At 41.4% G+C, this 14,858-nt stretch overlaps 1 long non-coding RNA gene across 1 annotated transcript in view; it reads left to right on the top strand.

Moving 5' to 3' along the window:
• LOC141984177 (uncharacterized) overlaps positions 1–14,858 on the top strand; it is a 73,024-nt gene that overhangs the window by 29,322 nt on the left and 28,844 nt on the right. The window contains exon 2 of the long non-coding RNA XR_012638675.1: positions 8,107–8,192. This is a non-coding gene — a long non-coding RNA (uncharacterized LOC141984177). The remainder of the gene's footprint in view (positions 1–8,106; positions 8,193–14,858) is intronic.

Here is a 14,858-nt window from a genome sequence, read left to right as displayed (position 1 = left end):
GAACTGGACACTGTTGTCTCCATGTCTGATATGGCTATATCTCTGGCAGCCAGAGGTAAGCAACATTTGAGATGAGCTCTGCAAAGACAGCCTCCGTGTAGTTATCTTTAATCTTTAGCCAGTGGGACAGCTTGAGGGAACTGCAGGAATCCATACGGTAGGTAGAGGGGGATTCCATTTTTCTTTCATTCACCAGAGTTCCAGACTTTAGGACACCATCTTGTCTCCGCTTTGTGTACTCACAAATCACTTTGTTTCATGAATCATACAATAAGCACTTCATCTCCTATAACGTGCTCACAGAAAGAGTATACTGAAAGCATGCAACAAAATGGCATAAATAGGGGAAATGTATCTCTTGGATGAGATGTAAAATTAAGATCTTGACCTTTTTGTGATTATTACAAGATCCCATTGCAAATTTTCATCCCATTTTTTAACATCTCTATTTCCAGTTGCATTTCAGTGGTGGGTGATGTGATCTGTACATATGCATAAAGTTTGTTATGGGCTTTGAGATCCTCCAATATGATGGCACAATCAGTCTGCCCTAGGATGCGTATGAAAGGCACAACATAATACGTTGTTATAGTGTATTGTCCATGAACAACACTCAGAAATCAGTAAAGAGAAGATTGCTCAATATTCACGACAGTCCAAGACTGCTATGCTTTGGCTGTTTTATTCGGGTCTTGTCCAACAACACTTACTCATGCAACTGGTCCTATTTAAGCCAATGGGGTTCTCAGACAAGCATAGATTGCACATAAGTAACAGTTTAAAGATTGGACCCTAAATCTGTAATGTAACTTCAGATTTGTGCTTATAAATTTGTATAATAGCATTCTTTGATTTCAGTGGGTGGCATGTTGCATACAAACTAACAGTGCAAATGGTATTTATCCTTCCAATCAGGTCAGTTATGATTATCTGACTTTAAAGAAAAGCCAGAAGTCTCTGGTTTAAAATCATAATATTCATAACTTTTTTTCACAAATCACATTTCATGTTGCCAGGCTGTCTTTCAAATAGATTCTTTTGCAAGGCCTAAGCACATAACAGCTAATTTATAATATTTAAAGAGTGCAAAACAATATACACAGAGACCTATGTCTAGAATCTGCCAGACAATTGAAGGGATTGGCATTCTAGCTAAAGATGAGGGGGAAAATAGCCAAATAACATTTAATAAAGAATTGCTTTGCACTATTAACCCTTTCTTGATGAGTTATAAAGTAGTTTTTAAAATGGTTGAGTAGCTTAGTGGTTAATAAAATAATAATTACATACTTTTCCTACTAATTGGGTCGTATATGCATTTTGTTATAAGAGCCGATTGCCTCATATTATTCTACATGTCATTAAATTATTTAAGGTATTAAAAGTCCATATTCAAAAGCAGTAGATGAATGTCAGCTGTCTTACGTAAAATAAGCTGGTAGCAACTACAGTGTTCAGAATGATGTGGCTTGCAGCCATAGTTGCTAGTTACCCAAGGTGGATCATTGTGGTTCAGTACTTGGCTGAGAGACCTATAGGGAGGTACTGCAGGAAGTTGTTGGTTGGTGATTCATGAAGTGGCACTTGTCTCTCTGAGTCAATGTTGAATGAGTGCCAGCATGGCATTAGGGGCCACTATACTGCGAGAGGTGCTGGGGATGAGATGTAAAACCTAGGTCCTGATCAGTAATGTTGATTAAGCATATCATGACTCTTTTCATAGGAGTAAGGGTACAGTGTCCTCGCTGAGTACCCAGGAATTTCACAGTCGCCATTGTGCTATCCACCATAACAACTTCACAGCTACACATGGGAAAGAATTCAGATGATCCTGCTCCAAAAACTAAGGCCTCTAGTACTGGAATTGAAGGAAAGTCTCCATTTGCTGTTAGCAGTATGGGTCTTATGACACAAAGGGGAGCCATTCTAATTGTATGCAGTAGAGGAAAGTGGTGCACAAACACATCACTCATCTCATTACAATATTATGATGACTTCTGATGAAAATACATCCAAACATACGTATATTTGTATATGTATACATAGTTATATTTCCATACATATTCAGAAAATCTTTACAAGGAGTTTGAAGATAATGGATTTAATTTGGATCCAGGACACAGTTTTCTGAACATAAAACTCCACTGTAGGTTCTTCATTAGAAACCCTCTGAAAGGGGTTTCTGAAAGTCAGCTAATCTTCATATCACAACTTATTTTCATTAGAAATAGACTTAGGCCAGGCACTGATTACATGTAGGCAAATTCACTTAAAAGCTCCTAAGTCTAGAATGATTTTCAGCGGGAACTGGCATATTTTTCAGTGTGTTTCAATCAAAGAATTTCCAACATTGTGTGGAATTTTGGCTTGGGATTTTTGTATGACAGATGTTTAAAGAAATAGGGGTTGAAAGGGGATTAAGACATTCTTGCAACAATATAGGGCACAAATTCTGTAGTCTGTCCTGAATATTTTTGCATATCCATCTATTCTGTCAACAGAGTAAGTAACTTACTTTGGACAAAGTATAAATACTGGCTAAGAAACCTAGGCTTTATGACTGTAAATTAAAGCTAACACCATAAGTTAAAAATGAAATTCGTGCCAAGTATGTTTGTCAGTAGATGTCTAATTTTACTTATCTTGTTTGTATATGATTTACTGCATTACATAAACCATGATGCCTTAAGTAATAAAATGATAATTATCCAATTATCTGACAGCATGATAATCTTTCAGCTGTTTGAGGTACTGGAACTTGCCACAGGTTGTTTTTGTATTGTATTAATGTATAAAATACACAGACACCGATCAACTTTGCCTTAAAATAAGAAGCTAAGCAGAGCCGAGTGGCAGGAACTCAGCACTTACAAGTGGGTTCCACACTCCACATTGTCTGCCAGCTGAAGTCAGGATCCATTTCAAGAGTCTTCTTCCTCATCTACAAAGCCCTGAATAGGTAAAGTCCCAGTTATCTCAATGGCTTACTCCCGACTACATCTGCTAAGCTTAATAAGAAATCTTTAGTTGATGGAACTCCGTTTCAACTTGTGACAATCACAGGAGGTCAGTGAGTGAGCCATGATTATTACATGTGATTCTCTAGTTCAGGCTAAGCTCATCTCTTTCTACTTTTAGAGGGAGCTATGAGCCTCACAGGTTTATTATAATTTTTTTGCTTGTATTATGGTTAGGGTCCTACCAAATTCACGGTCCATTTTGGTCAATTTCATGGCCCTAGGGTTTTTTAATTAGTCAATGTCATGGTTTCAGATGTTTACACGGTGTTTCATGGTGTTGTAACTGTGGGGGTCCCGACCCAAAAGGGGGTCATGGGGAGTCGCAAAGCTGTTCTATGGGGGTCGAGGGATTGCCACCCAGAGCTGGGCTCTGAAGGCAGCAGCTGCAGAGCTCATAGGCGCTGACTTCCTCTCTAACCAGGGATGGGGGGTGCTTGCCCCACCCCTACTCCCACTCCCACTCCACCCCTTCCCCACACCCCACCCCGCCTCTTCCCAACCCTGCTCCGCTCCCACCCCGCCCCCACTCCACCCCCTTCCCCCAAACCCCCGCCCCACCTCTTCCCCACCTCTTTCCACCCCCTCACTCGATCTCGCCCCGTCCCCACTCCTCCCCTCCCTCCTGGAGCCGAACTGCATGCTGTGAAACAGCTGTTCGCGGCGGGCAGGAGGTGCTGGGGGGGGGGGGAGTGATCAGCAGGGCCGCCAGCAGGGGAGAGGATCTGAGAGGGGTGGGGGAAGAGGGGTGAGCTCAGCTGCCGGTGGGTGCTAAGCACCTGCTAATTTTTCTCTGTGAGTGCTCCAGTGCTGGAACATCCACAGAGTCGGCGCTTATGGCAGAGCCTCGTGTATGGTAGGATCCCCTGGCTGGGATGCCCCCAGCTCTGCCCCTCTCCATTTCCTCCACTATTTAGATTTCACAATCCGTGACATGTTTTTCACAGCATGAATTTGGCGGGGGCCCTAATCATAGTAGTGTCAAGGGGTCTCACTGAACTTGGAACTGTACAAACACATAACATGAGACATTCCTTGTCCCAAAGAGTATACATTCAAAAGAGACAAGACAAAGGGTAGCAGAGGAAGCAGAGGCACAAAGAAAAGAAATGATGTGCCCAGTGAGTCAGTGAATAGAATCCAGATCTCCTGACACCTAGTCCAGAGCCCTATCCAATAGACCACGCTACCTCTTTTGTTTAGGCAAACATGTCCCTAAACAACTGTGAAGGAATCACTACGCAGCACCTAATCATGGTAAGAAATTAACTTAAAGCAACTGGGAGGAAAATTCTACTTCCTAGAATTATGAGGTATCTTGAATCTGAAAGAGCATTAGGACAGTGAGAGTTGTTATAGGCACTTACGTACATTTGTATTAGTCTATAAATCTAAATAAATGGCATTATGAATAATAATAATATTAATAATAATACGGAGAACTTTCACTCTGTTACTACATCCTTGTGTCCCTTTAATTATGTTTTTATATTCCCCTGGCTTTTGCATTTTTCACCATCTCCACTCTTTCCCTAGGAACTGCCATGGTAAAATAATAGTCCCATGCACAAGTCTTGTAATAGCCTACAGAGTATCCAAGTTGAGTAGTATCCCTTTAAATAGTTTGTGAGCCCTCTAGTGGCCCTCACTGTGTTGTGTTTCAGAAGCCACGTTAGCCCTGCCAGAACAGCAGCGTGTATATGTAGCTGGGCCTTGCATGTTAGTAACCATGGTATTTAGACCCCATTGTGCCCCCGGGGTTCCTTCCTGTTACTCTGGTTGTGTAAAGAGCAAAAGACTCAACATAGCCATGAGTGCTTGCCATTGCCATCTTCTCACAACAGTTAGAAAATGTAGATTTGCAGGGGCATTTGGACTTAATATTATTTTACAAATCCTCTCCTGGCCTCTCGTTTTGGTTGCAGCATTTTTGAAGCACGTGTAATCTCAATTTTCTTCACCCGAGTTGCCTGACAATCCGATGAAGTGAGACAAGCAATTCCCTTTTGCACCTGGAAATGATCTCTCTTTCCAGTCCAACATTTGTAGTGTGTCTAACCAAATTGGTAATTACGATTGTTAGTGTTGTCGTGCTTTCTTAAGATCCTATTTTAATAGCGGGCAATCACAAAAAAATATTACACATGCCATTGCTAGTTATAGTCTGCTTTTTAATTCACCAATTGTGCTGTCACTGAGCTGAAGTGTAGGAAAACATTTGAGAACCTTTGACAAGTTGGGAGTGCCATGTAAACACACATATACGGGCACTCGGTACCTAGAGAAGGAATGCCAGATTTATAGTTCCACAATATTATGATTCATGATTACTGAAATATGCATGATGGAAGAAAGGCAGAATGCTTTCTTAACTTAACCAGAAATGTTTAACTATTTAAATACTATTTCCCTCTGGGGCTAGTGGGTATCCTTCACCGTTTTGACAGAGAGGATCTTCTCATTTCCTCTGTTTTAACTTCTCCCCCTCCTACAGCTTGAAGGCATAATGTGATAGTAACCATCATTCCAGCCATGAGCCTGGATAAGATTTCCTTCAGAACTCATCTGTCTGTGAATTTTTCAAGTCCATAATCATGGGGGTATCTAATCAGCTCAAAGTTTTACTGTCGGGGAAGCTCTTCCTTCTCTTAAAAGGGATTTATGCTTAAAGCAAACTGGACTCTTAGATACATGGATGTAGTAAAAATATATTTAATTATATTAGCAGTATTTGTAAAGAAATATTAAATCAGATATGACCCAGTATGTGCCTTTATATATGATTTATATTACAGGGGTTCTTTTCTTAACAAAATGTCCTTTTTGGGGAATGGCTTGCAGCCTGAATTTATGATTTTGTGTTTAAAAAGGATAGGACTACTGCTGTGTCAGGGACCCGCTTATAATATAATCAGATTCCTGTGATTTGCAAAAGGCTCTGCACTGATGCCCACTTCCACAGCTGGGCTCCTACAGAGCCAAATTCTCATTCAGGAAGCAACAGAAAATGTCCCAGCACTGGTCCAAAGCACAGAATTTCCAGACTTTGTCAATACCACTCTGCCTTCTGCAAAACTACAATCCACTCCTTTGCCCATGACCGTACTGTAGGTATTTATGAGGATTCCCAGATTGGTGAAACTGATCACATTCTGAGAGAAAAAGGACACAAGAAGAGAGAGTTTGCTCAGAGGCTGTTGCCTGATAGCATCAGAAAAGGAGACCAGCCTTAATGAGAAATGCAGGATTTGAGCATATGCCTGCCTTTGCTACAGACTTACAGGCACTTACAGAGTTTGGGTCATAGGGCTTACATCCAGCTGGCCTAACTTTATTCTATATAGGTCTGAAGTGTGCCAAGGGGACACAGGATATATCTCTTTGGCCATTTTTCCATACAAAAATTAGGGGCAGTTCACTAGCATGACAAACAGCTGCAAAGGCTGTCCTTGCCCTTACAGGAAACAACAGAATGCACAGTCATCAGTGCCCTGTAGTTATGCCTCTTCTGCTAGTGCATCACCCTTGCTATCAAATTCATAACTACCTCCCAGACCGAGGCCATATACAGTGAGTATTTATTTGTTCATTTGCTTCATTACCTTCTCTGTGTGTCCCTACCAACAGGGTAACTGAGTGAAGGGACCTCAGATATGGAAGGAGTTACTCAAGCTAGTGGAAGCTAACACAACTCTCCTATCTCAGCCTAGGATTTACTTTTCCCATCTGGCAGGGAGTGTTTCTTGGTAGCTGATTTGGAAAAAATAGAGAAAAGTCTGATGGTGTTTGGCAGTTGTTTGCAGGTACATAGACTCCTCCAAGCTAGGGAGGTGGTGGAATCTCCTTCCTTAGAGGTTTTTAAGGTCAGGCTTGACAAAGCCCTGGCTGGGATGATTTAGTTGGGGATTGGTCCTGCTCTGAGCAGGGGGTTGGACTAGATGACCTCCTGAGGTCCCTTCCAACACTGATATTCTAAGATTCTATGATTCTATGAAGCGTGAAATCACACCTGACAATGACATATGTTTGACCCCAATGAAGTCCACTCCTGGTTCTCTGGGGTGTCAAATTGCCAGTCCCTTTGCTGCTCTATCTTCCACAGTTCCAGCTTCTGCTTCTGCTGCCCCATGACAATAAAGCATAGACTCATTTTCAGCAATTTACTTGACACCAAAGAACAGCTTGAACAATCTGCTTCTAGGAATCTAGGCTTGTCATGGTACTCTCTACATTTTCATGGGCTTTGTAAGGTCAAGGGCCCTATCCTGGAATTTGCAACATTTCAAGGAAGAGGACAGAAGATTTTCTAACTCTGTTAGGTCCAAAACCTTAAGAAACTACTGTCAGTCAATACCAGCTCCGCAAGCATGTCTAAACTATTGTAGTACATAGGGATCCCAATCAGGGGCCAAAGCCTCATTGTGCTAGATGCTGTACAAACATGTAGTAAAGAGACAATCCCTGTCCCAAAGAGCTTAAGGAATGCTTTCCCTGTGAAATGTACTTCATGAGCTATTAAGGAACTTCATCGGAGTATCTTCAACAGGCTGTAAAGGGTAATCTCCTCTACTTGGTTTTCTATTTGTAGCACAAATAGAGGACAACTTGTGCCCACTCAAACTCCACCACTGGGAAACCTATGCCCTAGCTACCACAGGAAGAGAAAGGGGCATCTGGTATCACACATAATCCATTATTACAAGTGATAGCCATAAGCCTGCGCAGAAGACATTAGCACAGACCCAAGTTTTTTTTCTAGGACCTTTTTTTCTAATCCAAATAGAGTTCTAATGCATTGTGAGGTGTGAAATGTGAAATGGTGATACCCACCCACCTGCCATTTCACACCTCAAGAGTTTCATTGTCATGAACAACAGAGAGCTAATTATTTCAGCTTTGAGGGAAGGAAAGTTTTCTGTTGAGTATCATCATCCTGCCTGACATGCAGTTGTATGTAATGCATCCTTTGGAATGTTTTGCTTAACTGCATGTCAGTATCTGGAGACGTGAAGCCTCCGGCCTCTATTGTCTGAGAACGTGTGGTGCAAAACTATAATGTCTCTTTGTTTTGTTACTTGTTTCTTCTCAGCTGCTGCAAGAACATCTGTTGCAGGATGCCAACAACCCCAGCACACAAAATCTGCTACTTCTCTACTTGTGGTCCATAAATCCAAGGTGCGTCTGAAAAGAATGATTAATTATTTATATTATGGGAGTGCCCAAAATGTGCTAGGTCCTTTCTAAGCACAGAGGAAGACAGAGACCTTGTCCCAGATAGCTTGCCATCCAGCACAAGAGAGACAGAAAAAAGTAGAAAGGGAAAAGGATGAAACACAGAAGTAGAGCACTAAGGGTGATGATAGGCACATATGTTATTAGCTAGATGTTTGTTTGTTAATTATAGAGACTTCATTAACATCTCCTCTCAAGGAGGTTGTCATCACACCTTTGTTACCCTGGTGTGGTTGTTTGGTGTGGGCATGAGAGAGATTAAAGGAGATCCTGAAATCATTAATGCCAATCAATGTGGGTTTATGGAAAATAGAATCTGTCAAATGAACTTTTTCTGATGCGATTACAAATTGCAAGTTTACAGGAATACCCCTTGGATATTCTCTAGGAATTATTTTGGGGAAATTGTATGACCTGTGTTATACAGAATGATCACAATGGTCCCTTCTGGTCTTGGAATCTATGAATGTAAGCAATATGGCTACCTCCAAGCATTCAAAAAATCTGAAACTGAAAACAAAATTGAAACCTAAATGTATTGACATATATTTGGTTTTTATTTGAAAAATGGAAAAATTTTACAATATTACATTTTAATTTTGGAGCCATCTTTTTATCAAAAAATGTTTCAACAAAAATTTTTGATGAGCTTTAGTTACTTGTATTATAGTAGCAGCCAGAATCATCCACTGACACTGGGACCCCATTGTGTTAGGCTCTGTATAATGAGAGACAGCCCTTCTCACACCAAGCCTACAGTCTAAATAGATTAGGTAGACAAATGGTGGAAGGGGAAACAGAGGTGAAGTGACCTGCCCAACATAACACAATAGGGCAGAGACAAAGCTGGGAATAGAACCAGGTCTTGTCTACATAGCACCTAGCACAATGAGATCTCGATCCATTACTGGGTTTCCTCGGCACTACAGCAATACAAATAATAAACAATATGTCTCCTGGCTTCCAGCGAACTACCCACTAGAGTATGCTGCCACTCCAGAACTTTGAGCCCTATGTCTCTATTTTGACTTTCTAAAACAGGGGGTGTACTTGAAACACTTTGTTTAAGATGAAGATTTTTACCAGTTCTACAGATGTTCCCCAGTGTAAGATGTCTCAAACACTGGGATCTTTCTAAGGGGAAAAAACTTTTAACATGAGACCACTGTAGGAACTGTATGTGCATTAATTATTATGCATGATTATTATATTGTTTAACAGCACCTAAGAAAGTGCTAGGTACCAATATTAAAATTAAGATATGAGAATATCTTGGTTTCATTTTAGAAGCTGAGTTATTTGGACACAGTAAGTTAAAAATAAATAGTTCCAGCAAATCTTCATACCAATCATCAGTATCTCCACTGTGTTTCTGAAACTTGAGTCTAATAGACATTATCTCATAGAATCATAGCAATGTAGGGCTGGAAGGGACCTTGAGAATTCATCAAGTCCAACCCCCCAGGGTGTGGCAGGACCAAGTGAACCTAGACCATCCCTGACAGGTATTTGTACAACCTGTTTTTAAAAACTTCAAGTGATGGGGGATTCTGCAATCTCCCTTGAAAGTCTATTCCAGAGCTTAACTACTCTTATAGTTTGAATTTTTCCCCTAATATCTAACCTAAATCTTCCTTGCTGCAGATTAAATCCATTACTTCTTGTCCTACCTTCAATGGACACCGAGAGCAATTGATCACTGTCCTTTTTCTGACAGCCCTTAACATATTTGAAGACTGTTATCAGCTCTTCCTCAGTCTTCTTTTCTCAAGACTAAATATTCCCCAGTTTTTAAATCTTTCTTCATAGGTCAGGTTTTCTAAACTTTTATCATTTTTGTTGCTTTCCTTTGGTCTCTCTCCAAATTGTCCACATCTTTTCTACAGTCTGATGTGGTGCCCAGGATTGGACAGAGTACTCCAGCTGATGCCTCACCAGTGCCAAGTAAAGCAGGACAATTATCTCCCATTTCTTACATACACAACCCTTGTTAATACATCTGGGAATGATTATTAGCCTTTTTAGCAACTGCATCACACTGTTGACTCATATGCAATTTGTGATCCACTATCACCCTCAGATCCATTCCAGCAGTACTGCCACCTAGCCAGTTATTCCTCATTTTGTAGTTGTGCATTTAATTTTTCCTTCTTAAGTAAAGTGTTTTGCACTGGTCTCTATTGAATTTCATCTTGTTGAATTGGACCAATTTCTCTAATTTGTCAAGGTGGTTTTGAATTCATATCCTGTCATCCGAAGTGCTTGCAACCCCTCCCAGTTTGGTGTCATCTGTAAATGTTATAAGCATACGCTCCATTCCATTATCCAAATAATTAATGAAAATATTGAATAGTACTGAACGCAAGAGTCATAGAATCATAGACTTTACGGTCAGAAGGAACCATTATGACTGTCTAGTCTGACCTCCTGCACAATGCAGACCACAGAATCTCACCCACCCACTCCTGTAACAAACCTCTAACCTATGTCTGAGCTGTTGAAGTCCTCAAATTGTGGTTTAAAGACTTCAAGGTGCAGAGAATCCTCCAGTAAGTGATCCATGCCCCACGCTGCAGAGGAAGGCGAAAAACCCCCAGGGCCTCTGCCAATCTGTCCTGAAGGAAAATTCCTTCCCAACCCCAAATATGGCAATCAGCTAAACCCTGAGCATGTGGGCAAGACTCACCAGCCAGACACCCAGGGAAGAATTCTCTGTAGTAACTCAGATCCCATCCCATCTAACATCCCATCACAGGCCATTGGGCATATCTACCGCTACTAGTTGAAGATCAATTAATTGCCAAAATTAGGCAATCCCATCATATCACCCCTTCCATAAACTTATCAAGCTTAGTCTTGAAGCCAGATATGTCTTTTGCCCCCACTGCTTCCCTTGGAAGGCTGTTCCAGAACTTCACTCCTCTGGTGGTTAGAAACCTTTGTCTAATTTCAAGTCTAAACTTCCTGATGGCCAGTTTATGTCCATTTGTTCTTGTGTCCACATTGATACTGAGCTTAAATAATTCTTCCCTTTCCATGGTATTTATCCCTCTGATATATTTATAGAGAGCAATCATATCTCCCCTCAGCCTTCTTTTGGTTAGGCTAAACAAACCAAGCTCTCTGAGGACCCCTGTGAGACCCCACAAGATACATCCTCCCAGTTTGACAGCAAACCGTTGATAATAACTCTTTGAATACAGTCTTTCAAATGCTTGTGCACCCACCTTATAGTAATTTCAGCTAGACCACATTGCCCTACTTCACTTATGAGACTGTTACATGGAACTGTATCCAAACCTGACTAAAATGAAGCTATATCAGATCTATATCTTCCTCCCTATTGACTAAGTCAGTAACCCTGTCAAAGAAGGAAATTAGGTTGGTTTGGCATGATTTCTTCTTGACAGATCCTTGAGGACTATTCCTTATAACCCTATTATCCTCCAAGTACTTGAAAATTGATTATGGAATAAATGTTTCTTGTATCTTTTCAGGTATCAAAGTTAGTCTGACTGGTCTATAATATCCGGGGTCCTCTTTGTTCCCCCTTTTAAAGATAGGTGTATGTTTGCCCTTCTCCAGTCTTCTGGACCTCACCCATCCTCTTGGAGTTCTCAAAGAAAATTGCTAACAGTTCTGAGATTGTCTCAGCTAGTTCCTTAAGTACCTTAGGATGAATTTCATCAGGGCCAGCTAACTTGCATACATCTAACTTACCTAAATATTCTTTAACCTGTTCTTTTCCTATTTTGGCTTGCATTCCTTCCCCTTTGCTGTTAATATTGTGTTGCATATCTTGTTGCCATTAACCTTTTTAGTGAAGGCTTACGGAAAATAGGCATTAAACACCTAAGCTTTCTTGTCATCAGTTATTAGTTTTCCTTCTCCACTAAGTAGAGGACTTACACTTTCCTTCATCTTTCTCTTGCTCCTAATGTATTTAAAGAACCTCTTGTTATTGCCTTTTATGCCCCTTGCTATGCATAATTCATTTCGTGCCTTTCTGATTTTGTTCCTACATGCTTGTGCTATTCTTTTGTATTTCTCTCTTTGCTTATATCTTCTAAAGCTCAATGACTTTGTTTCATGCTGTTCTTACCTTCCCGTGAGCTTCCCATCCCCCTGTATGTAAATGGTGTTTCCATTGCTTTGATTCCACCAGGCTTAATTTATATAGGAGACACATAAATAGCTGCCTTCTATCCTGTCTTGACTTAAACATAATATCATTAAGTATCCATATTTCCTCACTCAGTGTTAGTATGTACAATTCACAATGATATTAATCACCACTGTGTCATTAGCTTTCGGAAAAGACCTCACTCTATATCAGTGGTTCTCAACCTGTGGCCTGCATGTAGCCCAATTAGCACACAGCTGCAGCCCAGTTCAGCTATGTGCTAAAGGCTGGCCCGCATGCCGGGGGTCCCCCGGGTTCCCAGCTGCCTGGCGTGGAGGGGTCCAGGGTTGGGGCTGCTGATGGGCCCCACAGGGTCAGGGGTCCGGGCTGCTGGTGGGCCCCGCGGGGTCGGGGCACCCAGCCGGCCCCGTGACCTCCAGCGTCCGGGGCAGCTGGCTGGCCCTGTGGGGTATGGGGCAGCCGCCAGGCCCCACAAGATCTGGGGTCCAGGGAAGCCGCCCTGTATGGCGATGACTGGGGTTGGGGCTACTGCTTCCCTGCCACCTAGCCCTGGCAGCCCAGGTAACACATTGTGGGCCGCAAGTAATCAGTTGAGAACCACTGCTCTATATACTTGGATAGTTCAGTAATGTAGTATATAATCAGTTGATTCGATTGGTTATCACTTGAGGTTCCATCCTCTGTCTTTTCAGATCAGTAAACCTTTTGCAATGTATTCTTTGAAAAGTAAAACTCAGACCTAGCTTCTTTCTCCTGCTGGGTGTAAATGCCATGTTGTCTTGTTAGTGTGAGGTTTGCCTCCACCCCTTGTTAGCTCAATTGATCTGTTTCCGTAATATGTAAATACATTCTCATTGTCTTTCAAAGTACTTTGAAGTAACTGCCTGGTGGGGTAAACACATTCCTTTGTCTGGTCCAAACCACAGCAGCCAGCCCAGAGTCCTACCAAACTCAATGGCACATTCCCAGTACAGCACAGCATAGCACAGACAGTGCTCCTCTTTTGCCCGCCCCCAGAGTTAATCAACATCAGTAAGATAGAAGTGCCCCAGAGATACTCACCAGCTGGCTAACCCCCTTCGTCTCCCAGCTGCCTTACTTTCACTAGCCATTCTTAGCCACTGGAAGCCTGCTTGCTTTTTAAAGTCTGGGCCCTGTACACAGCTGGAATGTAGGCCCTACACAGACACAACTGTATGGGAACTGTACCTATTGGGAAGCCATGTTGGGGCTATAGTTTGAGCCAAAAGGTCTAGTACACACAGTACAGTGTATGCACATCTTCAGACATTCTCCAAAAGCTGTGCCTAAAATGCACTTTAAGTATTACTTACCCTCCTCCCCCCAGCTTCATCTCATTAGTAAACACAAAAGAAAGGTAATAGCCTGTGATGTCTATGATTTCAGCTTTAAAACTTTATTGTAATAGCATTTATTCTTGTCCACTCTAAGAGTTAATGCAACTTGAAAATCATTTAAGTGAAATGTGGTAAAACATGGGAATATCTGACAGTAGAAATGTGAGATTTGCTCATATACAAATCACAACGAATCCTAAAACAGCCACTGAAACATTTTTCCACTCCTCTGAAAAAGGAGAACTCCAAAGACCTACAGCAGGAATATAGATGCAAACTTGTACTTTTCTGCATGCTCTGGGGACATTTCTGGCTTTAAGATTTTTGCTTCTCAGCTTCCAGAGACCAAAGCCAAGCACATTGCTAAGGCTTTAGACACATGTTCAGCAATCAAATATTTTATAAAATAGATCCTACAAACACTGAATGTTTGCCAAGTTGCCAATTAATTATTTTACATACTTGTTGAACAATGAATTATTTTTATTTGAATAAAGGTTCTACCCTTGTAAATTAGTGGTATGAAAACCACCATTCAGTTTTCAATTAACACGCAGCATCGGAATTAAAAATGAGGAGATCCAACCCTGTGCGTTTATAATTTCATTCTTCAGATAAAAATCACACTGAGCAACAAAGACTTCCCATCAACATTTTTCAGAAGGCATGTTATGGGGCTGATTCTACACCAACGTAAATCAGGAATAACTATATTGTAGTCCATGGAGCTACAATGGTGCAAGATCAGAATCAGACCACCTGGAATGTGTTGCGGTATTGTTGGAAAGATGCAGGTCATATGCATGCACACTTGACTTCCCCTCCCCATCCACCAGATGTAGGAGTTATTTCATTTATTTACACTCTTCTTTCATCCCTGAATGCAGTTCACTGAAGAATCGGCATTGTTTGCAGGCAAAGTGCTAGTGTGTTAATCCCAGTGCATGCAGAAGCTATACATTAGAACTCTAACATTGATACCCACAATTTCTAACTTCAGGCCTAGCAGAAGGGTGATATTTTATACTTTGGGGAGCTTTTGTTTTATAGAAAGGAGGAAAAACTGGATGTGATAGTGTTAGCACTCTTGACCCAGCGCCTAAAGTC

This window comes from Natator depressus, chromosome 3 (assembly GCF_965152275.1).
Source record: "Natator depressus isolate rNatDep1 chromosome 3, rNatDep2.hap1, whole genome shotgun sequence".
In the NCBI taxonomy this organism is placed as follows: Eukaryota; Metazoa; Chordata; order Testudines; family Cheloniidae; genus Natator; species Natator depressus.
Note: the sequence above shows the minus strand (reverse complement) of the source record. Positions and strands in the feature narration are given on the sequence as shown.